The sequence below is a fragment of the Hemicordylus capensis genome, chromosome 3, assembly GCF_027244095.1.
Source record: "Hemicordylus capensis ecotype Gifberg chromosome 3, rHemCap1.1.pri, whole genome shotgun sequence".
Classification (NCBI taxonomy): Eukaryota; Metazoa; Chordata; class Lepidosauria; order Squamata; family Cordylidae; genus Hemicordylus; species Hemicordylus capensis.
The window spans coordinates 136,195,214-136,220,212 of NC_069659.1; the positions used below are offsets into that span (position 1 = coordinate 136,195,214).

Consider the following 24,999-nt stretch of genomic DNA (forward strand, 5'->3'; position numbering starts at 1 on the left):
CCTGGCCCTTGTATAAATGAAAGAGACTACCAGCTTTCTAGGACTAAAAAAAAATTGACTCATGATACTTCTAAAAGCAGTTCACATTATTTCATATTCTTCCCTCGTGGTTTCTCTTTGCCACCCATTTCATTCTCTCTGTCTATTCCCAGAGTGTCCACTACTGGGAAATTGTTCTTCTGGCTCTATAGCGTGCCATTGATGGCAACAAGAGAATCCCACTAGATCTTTTATGGGTGTGCACTGAAAATCTGATTTTGGCATTCTGAGTCTTATTGAAGGGGTTGTCCATTCTTGAACTGAAGTGCACAGAAAGAGAAAGAGAAGCTGAAGTAGACTTGTAAGGGCCATAACCTTAGAAGTGTGTTCTGTTGGCTCTAAAATCTCATCTTCTAGAGCTCTATTCACATGTTATGTTCAATTCTAGTACAAATTAACCCATGCTAACTTGGCAAAGAGGCACCTTTTAACGTGGTGATATTCTTTATTTAGCAGGGAGAGAGTAACTGGCCCTATCCACCTCCAGCACAGTATCTCTGGTGACTGTTGCTGGGGTCTATCTTATGCTTCTTTTTAGATTGTGAACCCTTTGGGGACAGGGATCCATCTTATCTTATTTATTTATTATTTCTCTGTGTAAACTGCCCTGAGCCATTTTTGGAAGGGTGCTATAGAAATCAAATAACTACATAAATAAATATCATCATCATCATCATCATCATCATCATCATCATCATCATCAATAAATTGTGTAAAGTGCATACAGGCATAGATCTTCACATATTATACAAGTCAAACAGTACACTTCCTATCTGTGTCCTGAGTCTCAGAGGGTCTCTGCCCAGGTTCACTTTTAAAATGAATGCAGGTACATTCACACACACACACACACACACACACACAGTATATCTCTGTGTACAAGACATCTGAATGCATGTACCACATAATGTCTGAGGAGAGCTTAAGAAACAAATGAGTCAGATAAACGTCTTGCCTGGATTGTCTTTTTATTTTATTTTCCTTTTTTAAAGGGTGAAATATGGTAAACAAATCACTCAGGAAAAAAGTATTATTTGCAGATCAATGAATAATCTTGTTGGGGGAAAATAGCTCCATGAACCTGTCTCCCCAGTTCTAGCAATGCTCTCCTGAAGAGACAATACAGCTGTGTGCACACTAGCTAAAATTTAGAGATTTGCTGCTAAAAACAGAGTCTCACAGAACTACCTACCAAAACTGGCATGGTGACAAAGTGGCAATAAGAGCATAGTAAGTCCATTTGTGAATTTATGTTCAGTCATCACAGGTATCACAACAACCTCCGAGCACATTATGCTATTAAAAGGAGTCCATAGGTGAGAGGGCACCCTCTCTATATGGAGTTCTGTTGTTATCCATTGTCGATATCAAGTTCCCCCAATAATGATCTGAGCTGACAGGAAACTGCATTTAAAGTTTTGGGCAGGGTGGCTTTAGCTCTTTGCTGATGATCACAGCTAAATGATCATCACATACTACGCACATTAAGGACATTATACACAACTTCATGAAGCTCATTTGGAATGAATATGCCTTCATACATACACACATCTGCATGCAGGGACAAAACCTTGCTATGCCAACATGGAGTGCTTGTGGCGGGGGCAGGCGAGGAATCTGATGACAGTTATGTCAATTGTCCATTTGTGAAAGCACCTGGAAAAAAAAGATAAAGCGCTGGTCAAGCACTTATACTTTATCAAGGCAGCGGTGAGTGTGTTTTTAATGGGACTCCCCAGGTGGCCCAAAGACTAAACAACCAAGATGGCTCTTTTGTGCAGTTAATGCCACCATTGCAGCACTCACATCGGGGCTGTCATGTGCCTCATGATTTTACCCCCCTCTGGCAGATATCTGTCTTCTTCACCTTCCCTCACTTAATTGTGTCTTCCTAAAAGGCTTGATGGGGTGTTTTTATGTTCTATAAAAGCATAACACATGGCTTGAATTTCCTTCCTTCCTTCCTTCCTTCCTTCCTTCCTTCCTTCCTTGGATGAAGAATATCAGCTGCAAAGGGCAAGAGAAAATATTTCACACAGGGGAAGGAGAATGAAAAATTAAGCAGAAAATACATACACATCTAAATTCACATTAATACTTGGTTCACTTGCTACCTTAGGGAATTATTTTCTTTCTGCTCTGCATTGCATTAGTGTGCTGTTTCCATCCCTAGTGACTGTAATATTGCCCTTCAATGAGATTAAATTTTTGCATCAGTATTTAGGATTAGGATAAACTACAAACAAACAAGTAATGGCCAAAATAATGAACAACTTCAGTGTTCCATCAAGATCACCCTGTGCATATTACTTCAAATGACTGTATGAAGAGCATTCTGGTTGTTAATGCAAAGTTGCATAAAGCAAAAGATCCATTACCAGCAATGGGGTAGAAAGGATGGGGGTCTGCAAGAATTTGTGACAACCATCAATCTGTTTGCTCAATTTTGTTGGTTCTTATGAAATTTAGCTTCATCTGGGGCAGAGCTATTAATCATGCATCAGGGATAAATAAACAAGTACTCTGTGGAATAAGGCCCTTGCTGGGATTTATGTTTTAGAATTCACCACTGTAAAAATTGCCACCATCTTCAGGAATTACTCAAGATATTTTGCCACCGTAAGCTGCTGCACCTCACCATCTGAGAGTTGCACTTCAGCAATCTTTCCAACATTGCATGAGATCCTGAGGTGAATATTCTAGACTGCATGCTGCTTCATAAGTCTCCCCCCCCCACCCGCCGCTATATATATTGTTGACTTAAGTGAGTACTTGGTTTGTGCAGTCAGGCATCCCTGTACATTTCACACTGCCCTGTACACTGCCCCACTCCTGCACTGGGTTTAAAAAACAAAACAAAACTTGCAGCTCAAAATATATTGGTGGTTTCTTTATTTGCCCAGAAAGAATCTATATTGCATTGCACTTGTGGCAGTGAAGCCTCTGACACATTCCAAGTGCTCAGGGGGGAAAACTGTCAGAATACTTACTGTCTAGTTTCTGTGAGACAAAAGGAAGTTGTCAGTTTGATTGGGATTAAGTCTCACATAGGCCGTAGGCACAGGGGTAACTTTCTTCAGCAGGCTGAGAACTGAAAAGAGATCCTGAAAGGTAGGGAAGTTGTGGCAAGGAGCCTAGAGACAAGGTGGCTGAAGGAAGGGTACAAAGTAGGCAACATACTAAGAAACTGGAACCTAAGGTAAGACTTGCAGAACAGAACAAGACATAAGGAAACTGGCATAGGAAATAGCAAAAATGGCAAAAAAAAAAAGTAATCTTATGAGAGAGAAAGAAGTGGGACTGAAATTCACATATTGATTTGAACTAATCAGTAGAGTTATGCTGGATTTTTACGATGTTTAACTTTTGATATTAAAGCTGCTAGTTTTTTAAGAGTACAAGAATGTCTGCAGAAGCCCACTACTTTATACTTTTTTGCGAGTGTTCTATAACCTCTTGAAGCCTTTATTGAACTCATCTACTGATGCCTTCATTTGTGGCTCTGGCATTTGTTTCTTTACTAGTAACAAATGAAATGAATGAGGTGCATTTGGTTCAATGTTTCATTTGTTACTAAATGAGTGCGCCCTCAGGGGTCTATAATGCTCACCTAAGAGAGACTATGTGTGTGCATGTGTATCTGATCATCTTGATGTGTGAATGCTAACAGATGAGAAACACACAGTTTCAATTAAGCTGAAAGACAGTTCATCTTAGAATTAAGATATGCAGACCATTCAGGACCCAAGAAATTAAATTACCTCTTCTCCCTGAGGTGAAAGAGGGGGAAAGAAATATTTAGAAGGAACAACCAGAGTCAAGCATCCTATTTCTTCCAGAAAAGTCACATTCTTACTGTCCTCGTGGTTGTCGTATATTAGGTAGCAAATTCACTATCCAAGGAGGGACATTATTCCTGTAGCTGGACATTTTCAAAGATTATGGAGACACCTGAAGGTGAAACACTAATTTTATTGGACAGTGTAGAGTCCAGAGAATCAAAGATGCTCTTTATCCTAAGAGGCAAGGGACTTCCCCTTCTTCTCTCAGGCAGTAGCCTTCGAATCTGATTATATCCACTTGGTTGCTGATTTCCTAGCCAGTAGCAATCAGGGGACATGACAAAACCAGCAGTGGCTGGAGGTGGGAACACAGAAGCAGAGTTGCTATATGTCACATGCCAATCTGTGTGCACCTGCTAATGAGGCTGACATGTTTGGACAGAGCAACCCAATTTGCATTTGTCATGAAAGTGAGACATTAGCTAGATGAATACTAAGAGGGACAGATGTGCCCTAGCAAGCATGCCACCTCAGACAGCCTGCTGTGCGATCAACACCAGAGAGACTGCCAGCCAGAGGAATACTACCACCTAGCCAGTGGCGTGCCGAGTAATACTACCAGGCAAAGTACAAGAAGGCAGATGTGCTTCAGGAAAACAGTGTGAGCCTGGCTAATGGATACAGCAAGGGCAGATAGACAAATGCTTCTTTTGCATGCAGAAGGGATGAGTTTCTTCAGCTGTAAATGTCATGGACTTTCTAACGAACTAATCTGAACACTGGAAATAATACCCGTTAAGATTTGATTATGTTGCCTCTTCCTTCTGCTAGCCCATATAGAATAAAGTTGACTCGAATGTGCTAATAATGTTATTGAGGCAAATTAATCCATGGATCAATTTTTTGGACCATAATAGCATAGGACCATTTTGGACCGTAATTCAACAGTCTGAAACATTCCAGCACTTAAATGGCCTGATCCCAACATTAAGAGTAAGTATTAATCACCAAATTGGTGCACAGGAAATACGAGTTGCATGCATTCAAGCAGGCCAATGAAGAAATTCTATGAGGCACAAATGGGGGGCAGGGGAGATCCCAGTAATGCACTTCAAACTCATGCCATGCATTATTTGGGCTCTGGGGGTTATGCGTCCCCGCACCCTGACCCTGGGAGCTGCAGCAGGAACCACTGCTCGTCTGGGCAGGTGATCCACCCACCCAGGGACTGACAACTGATCATTTCCTCATTCTACTATTGCATTTTCAAATATTTTGCTTACTCAGTGTAGATTGTTATTGTATTTCAGAAATGGGTGCAAACAGGGTTTATAAAAACCTGTCATGAAATGTATAATATAAAGCTGTCATTCAGATACTTGCTTCTGTAGTAGTAGTAGTAGTAGTAGTAGTAGTTGTTGTTGTTGTCATTGTCGCCCCACACAGGGGCCAATTGCCCAGGCACAGTGGCCTCAAAAATGGCCACCGTGCCAGAGGGGGGAGGCTCAAACAGGCCGAAAAGCCAGCTGAACGGGCTGATTTGGGCAGTAAGGGAGGCCGGCAAGGGGAGGGGGAACCTCTGCAGACACCCCCTCCCCGCCACCTTGAGCAACTCCCCCGGAGGGGGTGAGTTAAATTTTTTTAAAAAAAATATCGCGAACCCCTGAATGGCCAAGGGGGTTCAGTCTAGGGTCAGACCAAACAGGGGGTGGTTCGGTTTGACCTCGAACAGTTGAACTGAACAGGTTCAATGTCGAACACGTTCAATGTCAAACCTGTTTGCACATCCCTATCTGTGCCTTGCCTTCTCTTCTCTTCGACGACTGCTTTTTCGAACCTGACCATCTGTGTAATCTTAATGATGTACTTGTGTCTGAGCCTTCTAACATCAGTCATTCTCCGGACCTTGTTGAAATCTTCACTTCTATCTAGCCTGTACATACACCCATCTCTGTCCCTTTTGACCTTCATCTGCGGTTCTGGCCATTGACTGTGGTCTGACCAGGACTATGTAGTAGCTTTGACCACAGAGTCCTGTTATTGGCCCAAGTCTACTATACCATATTGTCTCTGAAAATGACATCCCTAAACCAAAAATGAACATCATTTCCCATTAATCTATGGGGCAGAGGATGGAATTCAGAGGCTGGGAAAGGTACACTGAAAATACTTACTGGTTAGGAATATGCACGAAATGGAATTCACGTTTCATTTCGAGTTTGAAACAAAACGCAGATGACCAAAATGTTTTGAATTTGTTGCGTCGAAACAGCCGGCTTTGACAGAACAAACTCAAAATGTTTTGATTGTTCCGGTAATAAGGAACAACGGGGAACTTAAAACACCCCATTGTTCCCTATAGGTAGCTCCTAGGGACACCAAAGTGGGTTGGCTGGTATGGCATGATGGTTGCTACCAACTACTCAACCCACAAAAGAAATGGGCTAGCGGGTGATTTTTTTTAACCTTTCCCCCAAACCCCTTAGGATTCTATGGGGGATTGCGGGAAAGGTTAAACATTTGTCTAAAATTGCCAGCTTGCCTATTTACCACCCAGGGTTGGGTTGTAGGTTGCACCCATCACGTCCAGCACACAATTCACCTTGGTGTCCCGAAGTTATACATGGGAAACAATGGGGTGTTTTGAGTTACCCATTGCTCTCTATGCCTAGAACAGTTTTGGATTGCAATTTGCAATGCATTTTGCAACCCTGCCTTGAAAAACACTGCAGAAGTACACAGTAAAAGGGAATCTCTCCCTCCCAACACAGATCACACATTTCAAACATAGTCCAAAAATGACAAAAAAAGAGTCATGGACCCAGAATCCACGGCCAACCACAGTGCCTGCACTGCAGTGACATCACTGGCACAAGTTGCTCTCTCACACACAATTATGATTCCTTACTTCCTAGCATTGCAACAGTTGCCACAGCCGCACCTTTACTTAGCAGCAAGAATAGCCATAAGCTCAACTAGAGCAACTTCTGCCACATTTTGACTGAGTACACCTTGACTACTCAGGTGTACACCTGAGTAAACCTTGCAGATTGCAGAACAAACCTGAGCAGTGAATGAAGCACGACTCAACTCAAGGCCAGACATGGAGCTCATCACAGCAATTACCAGGGAATATTACATGGGGGGGGGGGCTGCCACTGTCCATTGCTCACCCCAATACTACCTCACAAACAAAACAAACCACAACTCAAGGAAGGAAGGCACCCAAGTTCTGCCTGTGTCAATCTGAGATTCAGCAAAAACAGATAGTTATAGCACCAATAACACATCATATTATTCTCAATGCTGAGAAAAGAAAACCACAAAATCAAACCTTCCTTGAGTCCATCCACCTCCCTGATGTATCCTCTTCAAGAGACTACAAGAGCTCTCTCTCTATCCCTTTGGATACATTTTGAAATTCCCTCCAAAAGTGTTCCCTCTTCCTCCTCCCTCCCCCCAGCCAATGGGGGCACAGTTGCCCATGACACTTGATTTGTATGATAACAAAACAGCCCTCCAAACTGGTGCCTGGAACATCAAAACATCAGATCAAAATGGGATTGTTCTGTTCTGAGCTTGAAACAGGCCATTTATTTGAAGGGCAATCTGTTTTGAGCTTGAAACGACCTGTTTCGAGTCAGAAACTGCAAAACATTTTGGACATCCCTAATACTGGTGCTGTGTTTTGATAATTATTTCACATATTTCAAAGTTGAGTTCTAGCATTCAAAGCAAATCCAAGGACTAAGCCTTCAGTTCAAATTGCAGCCTGGCGATGGATACAAGTATTAAAATATATATTTTTAAACATGCCTAAAGGCCTACATAGAATACAGCTTAACACTTCTAATGTGAAAGCTCTAAGTAGTTTCACGACTATTATCTTAGCTACTTTTTCAAGAGCAATATGGCTGGTTTCGTGTAGCTGTCTAGTATATTAGAATTCTTTGAAAAACATTAATGGATAAAGAAGAGCCTGTGCAAGTAATTTATTTCATTTAAAAAGGGCTTTTGAAAAAGCTGCACACAGAAGTCTATTAAGAGACCTTGAAACTGAGGGGTTAGAGAGGTAAGTCTTCAAACACTGGCAAAGGGGAAGCAAGAGTTATGAATAAATGGTCAATTCACCATAAGGAAGAGGAAAGTGAATGGAATACCATAAGGATCAAAACACTCCGGGTGTTCAATACGCTATGTCAACAACCTGTCAAAATTGTTTTATTACAAATGTCTATTTGTGTATTATCCAAAAAATGAGTGGCTGCTAGTTGTGGCCACTTCAAACTCTTCTTATTTTCTTCATGGAGATCATCTCTATGTAAAGAGCATGCACATATAATATCATTTGAAGTAAATGTGAATATTTTTTCCCATGGTCTAGGAAGCAGATGTGCATCCGAAAATACCTGCAGTATCATGGAGGAACTTGCCCAGTCTGCAAGGCAATCAACTGAACATGAATGCTCACCATTTGTCTATGTGGAGATAGTCACTATGGGAAGTAAGTTAAGATGGCTTCCATCATGTGGGCTGGTCTTTAACAATGGCTATGAGAATACTTTCATTTAAGAACTTTTTTAGTGGCTATGTGCACATTTAGTAGATTAAATTAAAACTAAAAATATTAATTTTAAAAAAATCATTTCCATTAATCCACATGTGTTCCATGCCTATGCTATTCCAATATTCACCACAGGGAGACAAGAATGATAGTGCTAAGAAGACACATACAACTATCTTGACAGCCCACTACATATTGTCAGGATAGATTTTTCCACTTTCAAATGATACAAAATACTTTCCAGTTCAAATGATACAAAAAAACCCCATGGAATGGGAATAAGGAATAAGCTTAAGTGTCCTCTCCTCTAGGAATGTGCATGAACCTGTTTGGTGTTCTATTCTTAAAGCCCCCGGGTTGAATCAGTTTGAACACGGGGGTGGGGGTGGCTTGAAGAATGGGGGAGGGTGCACTTACACACACACACACACACACACACACACACACACACACACACACACACGCTGCACTTCCTGCTCTGGCACTCTGTGCATAAATAGTCTGGCGGGGCAGCAGCGTACTTCCTTGTAGTGGTGTGTCCGGACCAGTCCGGAGGCCATTGTAAAGGCCTCCGGACTGTCCGGACAGGTTCGGACCTGGCCGGTCTGGTCCGGGTGGAGGGGGTTCCTTTAAGGGCGGGGAGGGTTTACTTACCCCTCCCGCCGCTTTGCCCCCTCTAGCGCCCGTATTTTGTGTAGAAATTGGGGTGGCAGGATATCTCCCCGCCGCCCCTTCTTCCTCCTGAATGAAAAAGGCTGCAACAAGTCTTCTGCACATGCGCACGCGCCCTTCACCTCTACCCGCCGGCAGGGGACGAGGCCGGGTAGACCGGGCCTCTGGCGATCGGAGGCCCAGTCTACCCGCCGTGTCGGGGAGACTTGAAGGGCGCGTGCGTGTGCGCATGCGCAGAAGACTTGTTGCAGCCTTTTTCATTCAGGAGGAAGAAGGGGCGGTGGGGAGGTATCCTGCCGCCCCAATTTCTACACAAAATACGGGCGCTGGAGGGGGCAAAGCGGTGGGAGAGGTAAGTAAACCCTCCCCGCCCTTAAAGGAACCCCCTCCACAGTGCCGGACCGCAGCTGTGCGGTTCCGTGCACACCCTTACATCCTTGCCGTCCTGTTGTTTCAGTGGTCAGAAGTGCACACGCGCACGTCACTGCCGGTCACTTCCAGTCACTGAAACAAGGGGGAGGGGCAAGGAGGTATGCTGGACTATTTATGCACAGAGTGCCGGAGGGGGAAGCATGATGTCAGGGTAAGTGCACCCTCCCCTGTCCTTAAAGCCACCCTCCGCCCCACCAGCGGCTTGAAGGGAGCCACTTCCATGCACATCCCTACTCCCCTCCCTGCTTCTCTTTCCTCTTACCTTTGCATGCTCAGCTGAATAGAAAACCTCCTGATTTATTAAACCACAGTATCTGGTCACATCTGCACCAGGAAACTGTGTTTTGAGCACTGTCTGCAAATTAGGATCAAACCCAAGTTTGTTATCCTGGTTTGTGGACAGTGCTCAGACCACATTTCCCCCAGTTCAGATGTTATGGGAAGCAACAAGTCAGTAAAGCAAGGAAAGGATGTCGGAAATCCTGGCCCCGCCATGAGGAGGTAGCAGAATGCAGGGCAGTTGCCTCCAGCAGTGCAGTGGTGGTGGTGCTCTTTATCTGCTGACCCGGCAATAGCATAGGGAAAGCTGAAGAGAATCTTGAGAGCATGTGGGGGTGGGTGGGGCATGATGCAGGGCAGCCTGGGAATGTGCACAGAGTAGCTAGGAGGAAGCACAGAATGGCTGGGCACTGTAGTCACTCCCTTCCAGTCCCAGTCACTCCCAGACACCCTGCACCTGTACTGGATTGGTAATTAAAGAGCCCACCACCACTGCACTTCCAGGGGCAATTGGCCCACATTCTGCTGCCTCCTTGGGGGTGTGGGCCAGGATTTCCAACATCCTATCCTGACTTGAGTGACTTGCACAGACCTAGAAACTACAATGGAATAAACCATGAATTTTTCAATTCAGCATGTGCCCAAAGGAAGGAAGACGGAGTGCCCAAGCTGATTGTTTATTTCCAATGTAACAAATCATTGTTTGTTGGATTGCTTTTATTGTATTTTCCGAGGTAACTTCTCAGATTTGGTGCAAAATTGCAGAAATATGAGAATTTTATGCTTTCCCCCATGGCCTTCATGTGCTATTGAAGAAAAGCATACAATAGTTTCTTCAAAACTATTGAAGAAAACCCATGCATTTATCTACCAGTGCAAACATAAAAGATATGAGCTGAAAATAGGCAGCTCATACCTTATATCTACATGCATCTAGTTCAGTTGCTATCAAGAATGCATTTGGTATAATGCTACCTGCCTGGGACTGCAAATGCAGTAGGTTGTCAAAACACCTGGCAGCCCACAGTCCATAATTGTTGGCTGCATCGAGTTTGTGGATCACCAGTTGTGCAGGCCTAATTTAGCTGCATAGCCCATTTGCTTTTTATATGTTCTTGGTTAACTTTCATTTCATGGAGTAGTTTGTAGTGCTTTTTATCCATTTATATACCAATTTCACAGTCTTATGATATATGATTCTAAGGATGTAATGTTATAAAGAAAATACTACTTCAGTGGCATAGCACTAGTTAAAAAAAACCTTCCTTGGCATGGGGGTCAAGGGGTTGGATTAGGGAACCATTTGGAGTCCCCATTGGCCCTGCAATCCTACAAGGCTATTAACATAAATGCAACTTGACACTGGCACACTGCAGAAATAAATCTGCAAATGAAACCCTTTAATGGGTTGCTCGTTGTGCCTGCTGTGATGGTATTACATGCTTTTTTCTTCTCAGTGACCTTACGTAGTATGTAGTTTCTTACAGCCGACCTAGCCAGAGCTGATGAGAAGATACTTTCATGGAATGTTTACCAAGAATGAAACGAAGGCTCTCGGTTGTTAGAAAAATGCTTTCAGAGGGAGGAAGAACAGCTTTCTGAACTTGTTCAGAACTGCCAGCTAATAGGGAGCTTTCTTTGATAACGTATGTACACTACAGTGCAGCTGGGTGTAAATCAAACTCAAAAGAGGCTCACTTTGTCTCTCATTATTTATCAGCATTTTTCCTTTGGTTAGCAGATGTTTCTTTGGTATGTGACATCCTTTATAATTTGCACATGCACTAATTCAATGGGTAGAAAAGTCAATGTACTGTGCTGTACCTACTGTATATTTAACTTCTATAGATATGTAATATATTTTGTATGGAGAATCATTAAATCTTGCAATGCATTGCTTGGAAATATTTAAAACGTGCAGATTTTACAAAGAATGGTTTTTAAAATTTTGGTTGTTAAGTAGTTTCTGAGCCTGTTCTCCAATTTATGGTGTAGAAGGGGTCTGATATGTAGTACTGGTATGTAGTGCTGTGGTATTCAAAGTATAGATATGACTTTAAAAAAGAAAAGAAGTTAATTTTACTCCCTTCTGATCAGCCAAGACCAATCAATAGTTAATGGTTGGGTAACCAAATCTTTATACTTTTCAAGAGTTTTCTTGAAGTTCCCACTTAATATGTCAGGAACAAAATATACCTACAAAATGATGTCGAATTGCCTTTGGGTCCAGATTACTATATCTATCATGCTGATAACTCTTCAAATTAATAGAAGCAACAGAAAAGGGAAAGGAATCACATTATATGTCAAAAATATGTACACCTGCATAGAAATCCAAGAGAGTGAATATGGTAGCCTGGTAGAGAGCATCTGGGTGAAAATAAATGGTGAAGGAAATAAAAATGATTGTAGTTGAAGTCTACTACAGGCTGCCATACTAAAGAGAGGTGTGTTGGATGATGCTTTCCTTACACAAAGAACAGATGCTTCAAGAAAACAAGAATAAGTAGAAAAGAGAGACTTCAATGTGCTTAATATCCATTGGAAGACAAATGCCACTAAACACTGAATCTGACTTCCTCTTGTAGAAGGTGGAGGAATTGGCTACCTTGACTTGATCCTAACCAGTAGGAAAGAGTTGGTCAATGAGGTTAAGGAAGTGGGAACTTTGGGAGAAAGTCACCAAGTAATATTGGAATTTTGGATCTTATGGAAAGTCAAGGTGAATGTAGTTAGAACATGTACCTTGAATTTCCAGAAAGCTGATTTGAATAAGTTCAGAGAAGGCACAAGTAGGATTTCATGGCTAAATAGAATAGAGAAAGAAACCCAAGATAGTTGGGAGTTCCTGAAGAAGGAATTACTAATGGCACAGTCATAAATAATTTCAATTAGAGAGAAAAATAGATATGTAAAAAACCCAATGTGGCTGCCCAAAATGTTTTGTCATAAGCTGAAAATAAAAAAGGTTACTGATAAGAAATGGAAAGAAAGATAGATCACAAAGGATAAATATAGAGAAGTAACCCAGACTTGTAGGGACAGTGTTTGGAAAGCTAAAGCTCAGAATGAGCCGAGGTTGCTGAGGGATGCTAAAAACCAGCATAATGATATGTTTGAAGTAAGAGAAAGAAGAAAGAGTTAGTAGGCCCATTGCTCTGTAAGGATGCTGAAATGTTAATGATCTTCAAAGAAAATGCAGAACTGCTCAATTCCTATTTTTTCTCTACATCTTCCCAAAAGGAAAATTGTGCAACCTTACAAAAGCAACATGAATGCTGGGAGGTAAAGACTGAGATTCAAGAGTTCGTCCTAGCGTACTAAAAGAACATGAAAAACTTGTTGATATAGTATCACAACCTCTAACTTTAAGATATCCAGTAGAAAAAGTGAGGTGCCACAAAAATGGAGATGAAATAATGGCTGCATTTGCACGTAACAAAAAACCAGAATTGAAGGGGCCAGGGGTTGCCAAAGCTGTATGTTGAATATAGGACACCCCGTCCAAACTACAGTTCCACGTGGAGAGTGACACAAGGTTTCACTCTCCAAACTCCAATTTGTACCCGTGGGTTGTAGTGAGTTTCACCACTCCAATCCGAGGTTGAATTCAGCCCGTGTTAGGTGTGAATGCAGAACTGCAGACTGTGTTCCCTGTAACTGGAGTTGAGAGAGGAAACTACTCCCTCTCTCCAGCTGTGATTGGTTGTGCAAGCTGTCCATCATCCAAGAAGGTAGCCGGCACAGCCAGTTCCCCCTCCTCTTTGCTGTCTCCCTGACTTCAGAGAGCTTGCTCTCTGTTATGTCCGAATTTGGCCAGGGGAGCGGAAATGGGGGGTGGGGAGTGGGGAGTGGAATCATGGGTAACTTGATAACGATGCAGTGATTTGAAGCCAGCATGGATTTATCAAGAATAAATTCTGCCAGAGTAATCTATATGCTTGTACATGTGTTTGTGTGAATGACTGTACCTGTTGTTGGAGATGCAGCTCCTGATGGCATCCACAGCGCCAGCAACCATACTGACCACTAGGGCCATTAGACATAGAGATAGCCAGCAAGGGCATTCCCCCTCTGACCATTCTTTCTGTACTCTGCACTTTGTTAGACTGTTGTCAGAGGTTTCATTCTCTCACCGGAAAGAGAGAGTTGTGACTTCCTTCTTCTCCCTTCCCTGTTTCTGTATGTAGCTAGCCTTAATCTATCTCTGATGGATTTTCTAAATAAACTACTTTATTTGGAACTTTAATTCAGTGTCTCCAGACAATATTGATTAGCAGTGCTCCCTTACCTGTGCACTTCCACTTAGCTGGGGCAGATAAAGAAATCTCTCCTCCTGAGCTCTCTGTGTTCATTAAAAAAAACACCAACCTGGGTACAGGCCCCTCAAAATGCATGTTACAGATAGGAAATGCGTTGTTGTACTTGCTTTCTACATTATCTATCTATCCATCCATCCATCCATCCATCCATCCATCTATCAATCAGGGGCGTAACTACTATTAGGCAAGGGGAGGCGGCTGCCTGGGGGCCCCCACGCCTTGAGGGGGCCCCCAGAAGCAAGTCACATGTGAAGTTTGTGTGTGTGTGTGTGTGTGTGTGTGTGTGTGTGTGTGTGTGTGTGTGTGTGTAACAGCAAGGGGCCCATTTTAAAATTTTGTCTCTGGGCCCACTCCAGCCTTGTTACGCCCCTGCTATCAATCATTACGTTTCTTTAGCTCCTCATACCAAAGTCTTGTGGTGACATAAAATAAACAATAAAACCAGAATTAAAACCAATCATTAAAACAGTTTAAAACCATTAAAACAACATTTTAAAACATCAGCAGAACAACACTAAAAGCAACCTTCAGCTGATCAAAGGCTTGATGGAATCAATGTGTCTTGAGAGCTCTTTTAAAACCTGCTAGAGATGGGGAAGCTCTTACAAGAACAGGAAGTCCATCCCAGAGCCTTGGGCGGCTATAAAAAAAGGCCTGATCCTGAGTTTCCACCAGATGAGCTGGGGGCAGCACAGGCCAACTGCTCCCAAAGATCTTAATAAGCACTGGGGGTCCTGAAGGAGAAGGTGCTCTCAGATACCTTGGGCCCAAGATCTTAGATACCCTGGGCCCAAGCCATTTAGGGTTCTATAGATAATCACCAGCACTTTACATTTTGCCTGGAAACCTATGGACAGCCAGTGATTGCTTTTAGAATAAGAGTAATATGGTCTCTTTTGGTTGCCCCGGAGACTAACCTGGCTGCCGCATTTTGTACCAACTGCAGTTTCTCCCTCATCTAGCCCATTACATCAAGCAGGCAGGCATTTAGAGAAGTTGTGCATAACATGTGAATAACTGCTCCTGTGTACAAATTTGTACCTGTGTACATTTATACACTCATACAAGTGTTGAACATAATACGTGAATAAGGCTACTCACTCTTTGACATTGCACCAGGATCTGAAAATCATTGGCCTCTAGCATCCTCACAGCATTAATCCCTTTGCTTCCTTCTCAACACACTTTCCAACATTCCAATGAGGCAAGTTTCAAGAAATGGTCAATGTAATACCAACAACTGTTCTTTCAATCTGTCATGGAAGGATAACATGCTAGATCTATGAGTATTTATTTTTGGCACTTTGGTTTTGAGTACATTTGCAATCCCATTACTGAAAAAGTTAACGACAAAATTAATCTAGTTACTAACATGTCTATGCCTATCATCTACCCTTAATGCCTATAGAACATGTCTGATGCCAGCTTACATTGAAATATTAATTGGCAAGTCCTCATGGGCTGTTTTTCTCAGATGAGCAGTAAACTACTACTGACTCCCTACATTCTCTGAATACAAAAGTGAATGAAGAAGCAGATAGGAGGTACCAAAGATTCAGCCCTTCTAATATCAGACATGCTCAGAATTGGTCCTGTTTTATTCAGTCTGCAGAGAGCTGTCATGCTATGGCCAGAACTGAAAGACCCTGGCTTAGTTCCAAGAGTCCAAGGGAGATTTCCATGTTTCCCTTGAGAAGCAGACCTCCATGCATCGTGGCAGACTAATTTTGAAAAGGGGGAAGGGGGTCTCAAAAGCAGTTTGTGATATGGTGTGTAGTCAGATACTCAAAGAAAAACGTGCTGTTTGTTTGTTGTTTTTTAAACCCACATGGCTAGCACAAGCTTCCTGCATGAGTCTATGCAGCTCCTTAGATCCTGGCATTTTTTATAATTAAAAGGTGCAATTATTATGAATTGCCTCTAGGATATGGAGAGGTAGCATACAAATGTATTAAAGAGATGATGAAAAAGCAAGAATAATCTGTTGGTGACCCTGGGATTTGCAATGCAGTCTTTAGGATTCCATGAAAACATACTGGTTGGGTGCAATCAGTGTCACCATCATGAATTCCCCAGGGACTCCACCAGCTCCAGCCCCCAGAGGCGTATCTAGGGAAAATAGCACCTAGGGCAAGCACTGAAATTGTGCCCCCTGTTCAGATATTTGACACCCATCTTTCAGATAACTTTACCATAATAGCAGCTCAAAAATACAAGTCAAGCTCATTAATCTTTTAATATTTCAAAAACTATTTAGCAGTGGACGTAGCCAGACCAAAAAATGCTGAAAAACTACAAATTTCAGTATGCTAGGGCTCATGAAATACCCAAATCCTATGTGGAAGTGTACTTGGAAAACTAAACAGAAGTGCCTGTCTAATTCTCTACTATGCATTGTAGCATCACTATTACATAAGTTTTAAAAATAAATGGAGAATTTGGCTTTTCCCAGATACTCTGAAAATATTTAAAGGATATGCAGAGTAAACTGTGTCACTGCTTGGCATATATTCTAGTATTTCAGAAAGACAGCTAAAATGAGAGAAAGAGAGCAAGAAACTCCCAGTGGGCCTTAATACTAAGGATTTCACACTGATTCAAGGACAAACTCACCATTAATAGCCATATTATTAGGACATCACATTTAACTCACTTATCACAAGAAGCAAAGTAAGAGCAAATGAATACAATCCTAGCTCATAAGCTTCAGCTCAGTATTCACAAGCCCTGATTCTCTGTACATAGTGCCAAACTGAATATGTGTACAGTGACTTATATTATTTTTTATAAAAAATTACCTGTAGCCCCTTTGGGAGTCTTCCTAAAGGCTGTGGGGGTTTCTGCAAAGGTTCCCCCTCCCCCCGCTGGCCTCTAGGGCCTCGCAGGGACCATTTGAGCATGTGCGGTGACCATTTTTTAAAATAACTGTTGTTTTAAAAAATGGCCACTGAAAACAAAATGGCCACTGCACATGCTCAAATGGGCTCTGTGAAGCCTGGCATGGCCTAGGGCCTCACAGAGGCCATTTGAGCATGCAGAGTGGCCATTTTGTTTTCGGTGGCCATTTTTTAAAACAACAGTTATTTTAAAAAATGGCGCTCCCTTCATGTGGTGCCGGCGCACGGGCCCTGCCTGCCCCACCCTAGATACACCCCTGCCAGCCCCAGGGCGATATTTAGAAGACAGGAACATTCAGAGATACACGTTTGTATTTTAGAATATTTCATGTATTTTTGCCAATTGCCAGTATAATGACTGTATGCTATGAATAAAATTTCTGTATACAACACTTTTTAATGGCTTTGTTTATCTTACCTTTACATCAGGTAAGCTAAATTTTAACCAATTTTAGTTCCTGTTTTAAATTGGTATTTTTAATAGGCATGGGAATGAATAGTTTCAGCGCCTCTAATTCGAGGTGCTGCAATGATTCGAGTTGTCGCAGCTGAAGTGTTTCGGTGGGGGGCAAGCAGTGGCTTTAAAGAGCAGATACGCCGGGCCTTACCTGCCCGTCTGATGCCCCACCACCATTCTGGTCACGGCACTGTGTAGCCGAAAAGAATGCATGTGGTTGCTTCCTTGTTCCCAGCAGCCTGTGTGCGGTGTCAGCACGTACATGGTGTCTGTGCGGACACCATTATATGCCAACACCATGTGCAGGCTGCTGGAAACAAAGAAGCAGTGGCACATGTTCTTTCCTGCACCATGGCTGGAACGATGGCGGACAGCAGAGGAGCCAGTAAAGACTTGTGTATCCTGCTCCTTAAAGCTACTGCTCATCCCCTGCCCCTGCCTGCATGAAATGTTTCATGCACAGACCTAATTTTTTTTTTTAATGGTGTGAACAATTGGCAATAAACTGCCAACTACCACGAGGATGTAGAACAGAATAGCAGATAATTTAAATGAAATTTTACTGCACACATGCTGTCAAGTATTTGCTGTGGAACCCAAATCTGCAGAAATGGAAATGGACAATCTCTGGCTGGTCTGAAACTATGGGAAAGGATCATCCCGCCTTGGGGTTGTTTTTTAACGAAAGGCGGTATATAAATGCAACAATAAAATAAAATAAAATCTCTCACCCCAGGTTAGGGAACAAGCAAAGGGTTTGTAGCTACAGGAGAATGTACCGGGCAGCTTTTCACAGAGTACAAAATTCAACTGACATTTGGTGGGGAGGCAGTTTGCCAGCTAAATCTATGGCACTTCATTTGAAGGCAACCACGAAGAAGGCTTTTGGTGAAAATAGCATTCACTCCCATGGGCTCCTTGTTAGAGGTGAGAAAATGCAAAGTACTGGATATTGAGTTTCAATGTATATAACTGAAGGGGGAAAGGAAATATTTGAAATCTAATTAATAAAGAATTATTTTTATGATGAGGTAGGAAATATTTAGGAAGGTCAATACTGCTGAAACAACCATATAGCCTTTGTTAATGAGCTGTTAAAAGTATTCCAAGGCCAAAATGGAATCCAACAAATATTAGCACAGCCCATATCCTAAGGAAGGCATGAGAGTGCCTGATGGATTTAGGTCAAGAGACGGTGTGAGGTGGAAGGCAGTGAGTTGTCTTGAGTAGAAATAATACCTCCCAGGACTAGTGACGCTCAGGACTGAGCCTCACTTTACAGTTTGCATTTGCATTCCGATACTGCATAGGAATTTTCAGATACATTTCCAAACTATATATTTTTATATTGTATGAGTGGCTGACATACTGTGTGAGGGAACATGGGCTTGAGAACCTCCCACATTTAAGCACCTCCAAGGGGGCTGCACCATACGGCAGCAGAGCTCTGCAGTAAGCCTTCCACATACAGAGTTAAGAAACATGACAGCCATAATTTCCAATGGGTATCAATCCACACAGCTGCATGCATGGAATGCTTACTGCCAGGTCCAGCCCATCCACTAGGTGGACTTAGGCAGTTGCCTAGGCTGCCATTCGTGGGAGGTGCAGGCCAAATGCAAGGAGGAGATTACACCCTTTAAAATATGTAAGACTGCCTGTGCTGGCCCACACCACTGGCCATCTCCACTTAGAGTCTGCACCCACCACATGCCCTGCCCCCTCCACTGGCTGATGCACATGCAGAGTTGGGCAGTGGCATGGGGCAGCAGTGGTGGACTTAGGGACTTCAAAAGGTTTAATTTCCTTCCTAACTACCACCCCACCCCAGTTATGACTTTGAGCCCCCCCTCCACCCCACCCAAACATTTAGTTAAAATTATATTCTGTATGCTACAGAATGTGGAGTGGGGTGCTTTAAATTTACCTTTATATCAGTTAAGACTACATAGGAAGCTGCCATATACTGAGTCAGACCATAGGTCCATCTAGCTCAGTATTGTCTACACAGACTGGCAGCAACTTCTCCAAGTTTGTAGGCAGCAATCTCTCTCAGCCCTATCTTGGAGATGCCAGACAGGGAACTTGGAACCTAGATGCTCTTCCCAGAGTGGCTTCATCCCCTGAGTGGAATATCTTACAGTGCTCACACATCGTCTCCCATTCATATGCAACCAGGGCAGAGGTGTATCTAGGGAAAATAGTGCCTAGGGCAAGCACTGAAATTGCGCCCCCTATCCAAACATCTGACACCCATCTTTCAGATAACTTTACCATAATAGCAGCTCAAAAATACAAGTCAAGCTCGTTAATCTTTTAATCTTTCAAAAACTATTTAGCAGTGGACGTAGCCAGACCAATAAATGCTGGAAAACTACAAATTTCAGTATGCTGGGGCTCATGAAATACCCAAATACTATTTGGAGGTGTACTTGGAAAACTAAACAGAAGTGCCTGTCTAATTTTCTACTATGCATTGTAACATCACTATTACACAAGTTTTAAAAATAAATGGAGAATTTGGCTTTTCTCAGATACTCTGAAAATATTTAAAGGATATGCAGAGTAAACTGTGTCACTGCTTGGAATATATTCTAGTATTTCAGAAAGACAGCTAAAATGAGAGAAAGAGAGCAAGAAGAGAGCATGCACGGTGGCCATTTTGTTTTCAGTGGCCATTTTTTTAAAAAAATGGCCAATGCACATGCTCAAATGGCCTCTGAGAGGCCTGGCCTGGCCTAGAGCCTCACAAGGGCCATTTGAGCATGTGTGGTGGCCATTGTGTTTTCGGCAGCCATTTTTTAAAAAGAAATTTTAGAAAATGGCGCCCCCTTCAAGTGGCGCCCAGGGCACATGCCCTGCCTGCCCTGCCCTATATACACCCCTGAACCAGGGCAGACCCTGCTTAGCTAAGGGGACAAGTTATGCTTGCTACCACAAGAACAGCTACCACAAGGCTAGATGTTGTGCTCACTTTGCATTAAGTCTGCAGTCACATGTGTAAAATCTGGTGGTATCTCTTGAAAATACTCAGTTATACCAGACAACACCAACAATACCAAATAAACCAACAGTACCTCCAAGTATCAGAAATGAGCTTTGCATTATTAGCCCTCATCCTAATAATGAGGTGTGGTGATGCAGTTGCCTTAAGTGACAGATTGTCAGAAGTGGCGGGGGGGGTCTTACCACTTCACTGGGCTTCCCCAGCCTGTTCTTTTTGCTCACTTTTGCTATCCATTCTCCTCCTCTACCTTTTTAAAAGCCAGGGGGGAGGAGGAGGATGCAGAGCAATGGCAACAGCAGGTCAGGCAAGGAAAATGGGGAGAAGGGAGGAAAAAGAAGAAAGAGCCTCACTCCATCAGTGGAGGTGGAAGGAGCAGTGCACTTTAAAGGTGGGAAGGGGTGGTGCCACACTGCACTGTTTCAAGCATAGGTGGGACTTGGGCCAGGTCCAATTTTTGTATATGTGCTGCCGAAGCGAGCACCTTGGGCCAGGTCTCCTTATCCAGTCCATTACTAGCCACAACAAGTTAGCCTGCAATGCTAGGACTGTCACCCAATTAAATACTACTTCGTGGGTGAATAAATAAAGAAAGTTCAATAAATTGACATGTTGCTAACACTTCAAAAGATACATTTTCAAGACACTGGAGGAAGTGTGATACAACTCTTCCTGTAGGAGAGGAAGAGACCATCTGCTTCCCAGAGGGCTCATGGTGAGAGCCTGCATTGACATCTGACTGCGGCTGCTGCTGCCTGCTGCCTGTCTTGGGGGTGATGTGTGGGACTGTGTCTGCTGCTGCTCTGTGAGGAGCTTGTGCAGGACTGGGGCCCAGGGTGAGTCAGCAGTTCCTGAGTACCACCTGGCCAGGCTAGCCACCTCTGCTAGGAACTCTGCCTGTGGTGCTGGGCCCACCTCTGATGTGGTCACCTCTGAAGGGTTACACCAAAAGGGGTCACCTATAGGACTATATAGGTCCCACTCTGCAGGTCCTTATGTTAAAAGGCACTCACTACTCTACAATGTGATTATAGCTATAATATAACAGGGTCGCTGATGGAGAGGGGATGTCAGTTGGGTGACAGCTTCCTCCTCACTCTGTGCTGTCCCCTTCCCGTTTCCCTGGCAGGCCATTTACTCCTAATCAGAGGACTCATCCTGGCTTCATGCCAGATAAGTCCTTTTCAAGAGTGTCAGGCAACATCTCTTCATCTCTTCCCCCTCCTCTTCTTGTGACTGGCTGGCTAGGTGCTCAGGCTCAGCCCACTCCTTCCTCGGACTGATAGGCCCAGCAGTGAGGGACATGTTGCTGGCTGCTGGTGCTCCGGAAGGGGTGGGTTAAGCCTTAGCCAGCCAGTCCCTAGCCAGCCAGTCATGAGGAGAGGAGGACAGATGGGTGAGGCCAGGTCAGGGATATGCCATGAGGCTCCAGGGTGCAGGAAGAGGAAGAAGGAAGCCACAGCAGATAGGTAGCATTTTGCTTGTCAGGTCAGTTCTTCTGCAGTATCTCCAACCTTCTGTGGCTGGGCAAGGTAAGAGGGTGGTCTTGAAGGAAACTGATTATCTAGAACCATTTCAAACTGATGTTTGGGTGGTCTATGGGGTGGAGACTGCTTTGGTTGGCCTGATGGATGATCTCCAATTAGGAACTGACAGAGGAAGTGTGGATCTCTCAGCGGCTTTTGATACTATCAAGCATAGTATCCTTCTGGAGTTTCTGAGGGGGTTGTGGGTGCGACACATTGCTTTCAATTGGTTCCACTCGTACCTCTCAGGCAGATTCCAGATGGTGTCCATTAGAGACTGCTGCTCTTCAAAATCTGAACTTTTATATGGTGTCTCCCAGGGCTCCATATTGTCTCCAATGTTTTTTAACATCTACATGAAACTGATGGGAGAGATCATCTGGAGATTGGGCACAGGGTGCTATCAGTATGCTGATGACACCCAAGTCTATTTCTCCATGTCAATGTCATGAGGAGAAGGCGTGAGCTCTTGACCTTTGCCTTTCATGGCTAATAAAAGCTGCCAGGGAGGGTACAGTCAGATGGTTGGAGGTGATCATTAATGCTTCATTAAGCGAGGGCAGGATGCCATTGTGCCTCAAGGAGGTGGTGGTAAGACCACTGTTAAAAAAGTCCTCCCTTGATCCCTCCAACCTGGACAACTATAGACCTGTATCGAACCTTCCCTTTTTGGGCAAGGTGATATAGCGTGTGGTGGTGCCCCAGCTGCAGAGGGTCTTGGATGATACAGATTATCTGGACCCTTTTCAATCTGGCCTCCACCCCAGATATGGGACTGAAACTGCCTTGGTCGCTCTAGTGGATGACCTTCACCGGGAGCTAGACAGGGGGAGTGCATCCCTGTTGGTTCTGCTGGACTTCTCAGAAGCATTCGATACCATCGACCATGGTAACCTTCTGAACCGCCTCTTGAATAAGGGAATTGGAGGTACTGTGTTGGAGTGGCTCCATTCCTTTCTTGGGGGGAGGGTCCAGAAGGTGGTGCTGGGGGACTACTACTCGGCCCCATGGCCATTGGCTTGTGGGGTCCCGCAGTGTTCGATTTTGTCCCCCATGTTGTTTAACATCTACATGAAGCCACTGGGAGAGGTCATCCAGATACTTGGACTGAGTTGTCAGCAATATGCAGATGACACTCAGCTCTATCTCTCCTTGTCACCAGATCCTAGGGAAGCAGTGGATGTCCTGAATCGGGGGCTGGAGGCTGTGATGGGCTGGATGTGGGCTGAGATTGAATCCAGACAAGACAGAGGTAATGTTTGTCAGTAGGAGAGCCAATCGGGATGAGGAGATTTTACCAGTTCTGGATGGGGTTGCACTCCCCTTGAAGGAGCAAGTATGCAGCTTGAGGGTACTAGTGGACCCGGCTCTGCTTTTGGAAGCTCAGGTGAAGCCGGTGGCCAGAGATACCTTTGCATGGCTTCAGCTAGTGCGCCAGCTACGTCCATTTCTCGAGAAGGCAGATCTGGCCACAGTTACCCATGCCTTAGTCACGTCACGGCTGGATTACTGTAATGCGCTCTACGTGGGGCTGCCCTTGAAGAATATCCAGAAACTGCAGCTTGTACAAAATGTGGCAGCTAGGGTTCTATCTGGAGCTGCCTGCTGTGATCACACCACACCTATTTTGAAAGAGCTGCAGTGGTTACCAGTGTGTTTCCAGGTCCAATTCAAGGTGTTGGTTTTGATCTTTAAAGCCCTTAATGGTTTGGGCCCGGGATACCTGAGGGACCACCTGGTCCCAAGGGTTTCTTCTCAGTTAATGAGATCATCTGAGGGGGCTCTGCTCTGGGTGCCAACAATGAGGGAGGCTAGGTTGTCGTGCACTCAGGACAGGGCCTTCTCTATTGCTTCCCCCAGGCTTTGGAATGCTCTCCCAGTGGCCATTTGCTCCTCAGACTCCGTTACAGTTTTTAGGAAGTTGGTTAAATCTTGGCTTTTTATCCAGGCCTTTACATGATTGTTTTATTGCTGCTTCTGCGTGTTTTTATCCATGTAAAGATTTTGTATTTGTATATTGTCTATTTTAATATCAGATTGTTTTTATATTTTTAGCTACTGTAAATACTTTTAATTCATTTTTATTATGTGTTTTAACTTTTGTAAACCGCCTTGTTATTGTTTTTAATGAAAGGCGGTATATAAATCTAACAATAAATGAATGAATAAATAAATAAATAAAGGCATAACCTCCCTAAATACCTGCCTGAAGGCAGTAATGGGTTGGATGAGGGATAACAAACTGAGACTGAATCCAGATAAGTAGTGCCAGCTGGTGCGAGCGTGGGGGGAGGGGCGGTAGGCACCTTTAAGTGTACATTAGTAGATGCTTACCTCCTGAACTGCCGCACCCGAAAGTCCTCCCCAGCAGCAGCATGCTGCCCAGCACCACTCAGATGGTATTGGCCATTTGATTAGGCCAAGAAATGGCCTCCATGTATGTGCAGAAGCCAGTTGAGTGGCAGAGCCAATCTTCCGCCTTAGCAGGTGCTGGGTGGCACACCACTGCTGGGGAGAGCTTTCAGGTGCAGCAGTTCAGGAGGCAAGAACCTACTAATTTATACCTAAAGATGCCTCCTGCCATCCGTCCACCAACCCCCAGGGCTGCCCACACCAGCTGCCAGTGCAGATAAGACAGAGGTACTTGGGAGACAATTTTGGGAGACAATTTTGATCCGCTGATTCTGGATGGGGTCACATTTCTCCAGAATGAACAATTATGCAGTCTGTGGCTGCTTCTGGTTCCAAATCTCTCCCTGGAGTCCCAAATTCAGGCCAGAGGTGCTTTCTGTCAGCTTCAGCTGATATGCCAGCTGCATCCATTTCTTTAGATAAATGGCCTCAGAACAGTGATACTTAAATTATCAGCTTCAGTTCATATGCCAGCTGTATCTGTTTCTTTAGATAAGTGACCGCAGAACAATGGTAACCTCTAGGCTTGACTACGGTAATGCACTCTAAGTGGGGCTGCCTTTGTACATCATCTGGAAACAGCAGTTGGTATAGAATGCAGCCACCAGGTTGG

The 24,999-nt window shown here is 43.8% G+C and overlaps 2 long non-coding RNA genes across 4 annotated transcripts in view; one reads left to right on the forward strand and one right to left on the reverse strand.

Moving 5' to 3' along the window:
• Positions 1-24,999, forward strand: part of LOC128350349 (uncharacterized) — a 159,879-nt gene that overhangs the window by 122,785 nt on the left and 12,095 nt on the right. For all 3 annotated transcript variants that reach the window (XR_008319280.1, XR_008319281.1, XR_008319279.1), the window contains one exon: positions 8,206-8,325. This is a non-coding gene — a long non-coding RNA (uncharacterized LOC128350349). The remainder of the gene's footprint in view (positions 1-8,205; positions 8,326-24,999) is intronic.
• LOC128350351 (uncharacterized) lies at positions 991-2,003 on the reverse strand. The gene is made up of 2 exons (XR_008319283.1): positions 1,907-2,003; positions 991-1,695 (listed from the first exon to the last, which is right to left on the reverse strand). It is a non-coding gene; the product is annotated as an uncharacterized LOC128350351 (long non-coding RNA).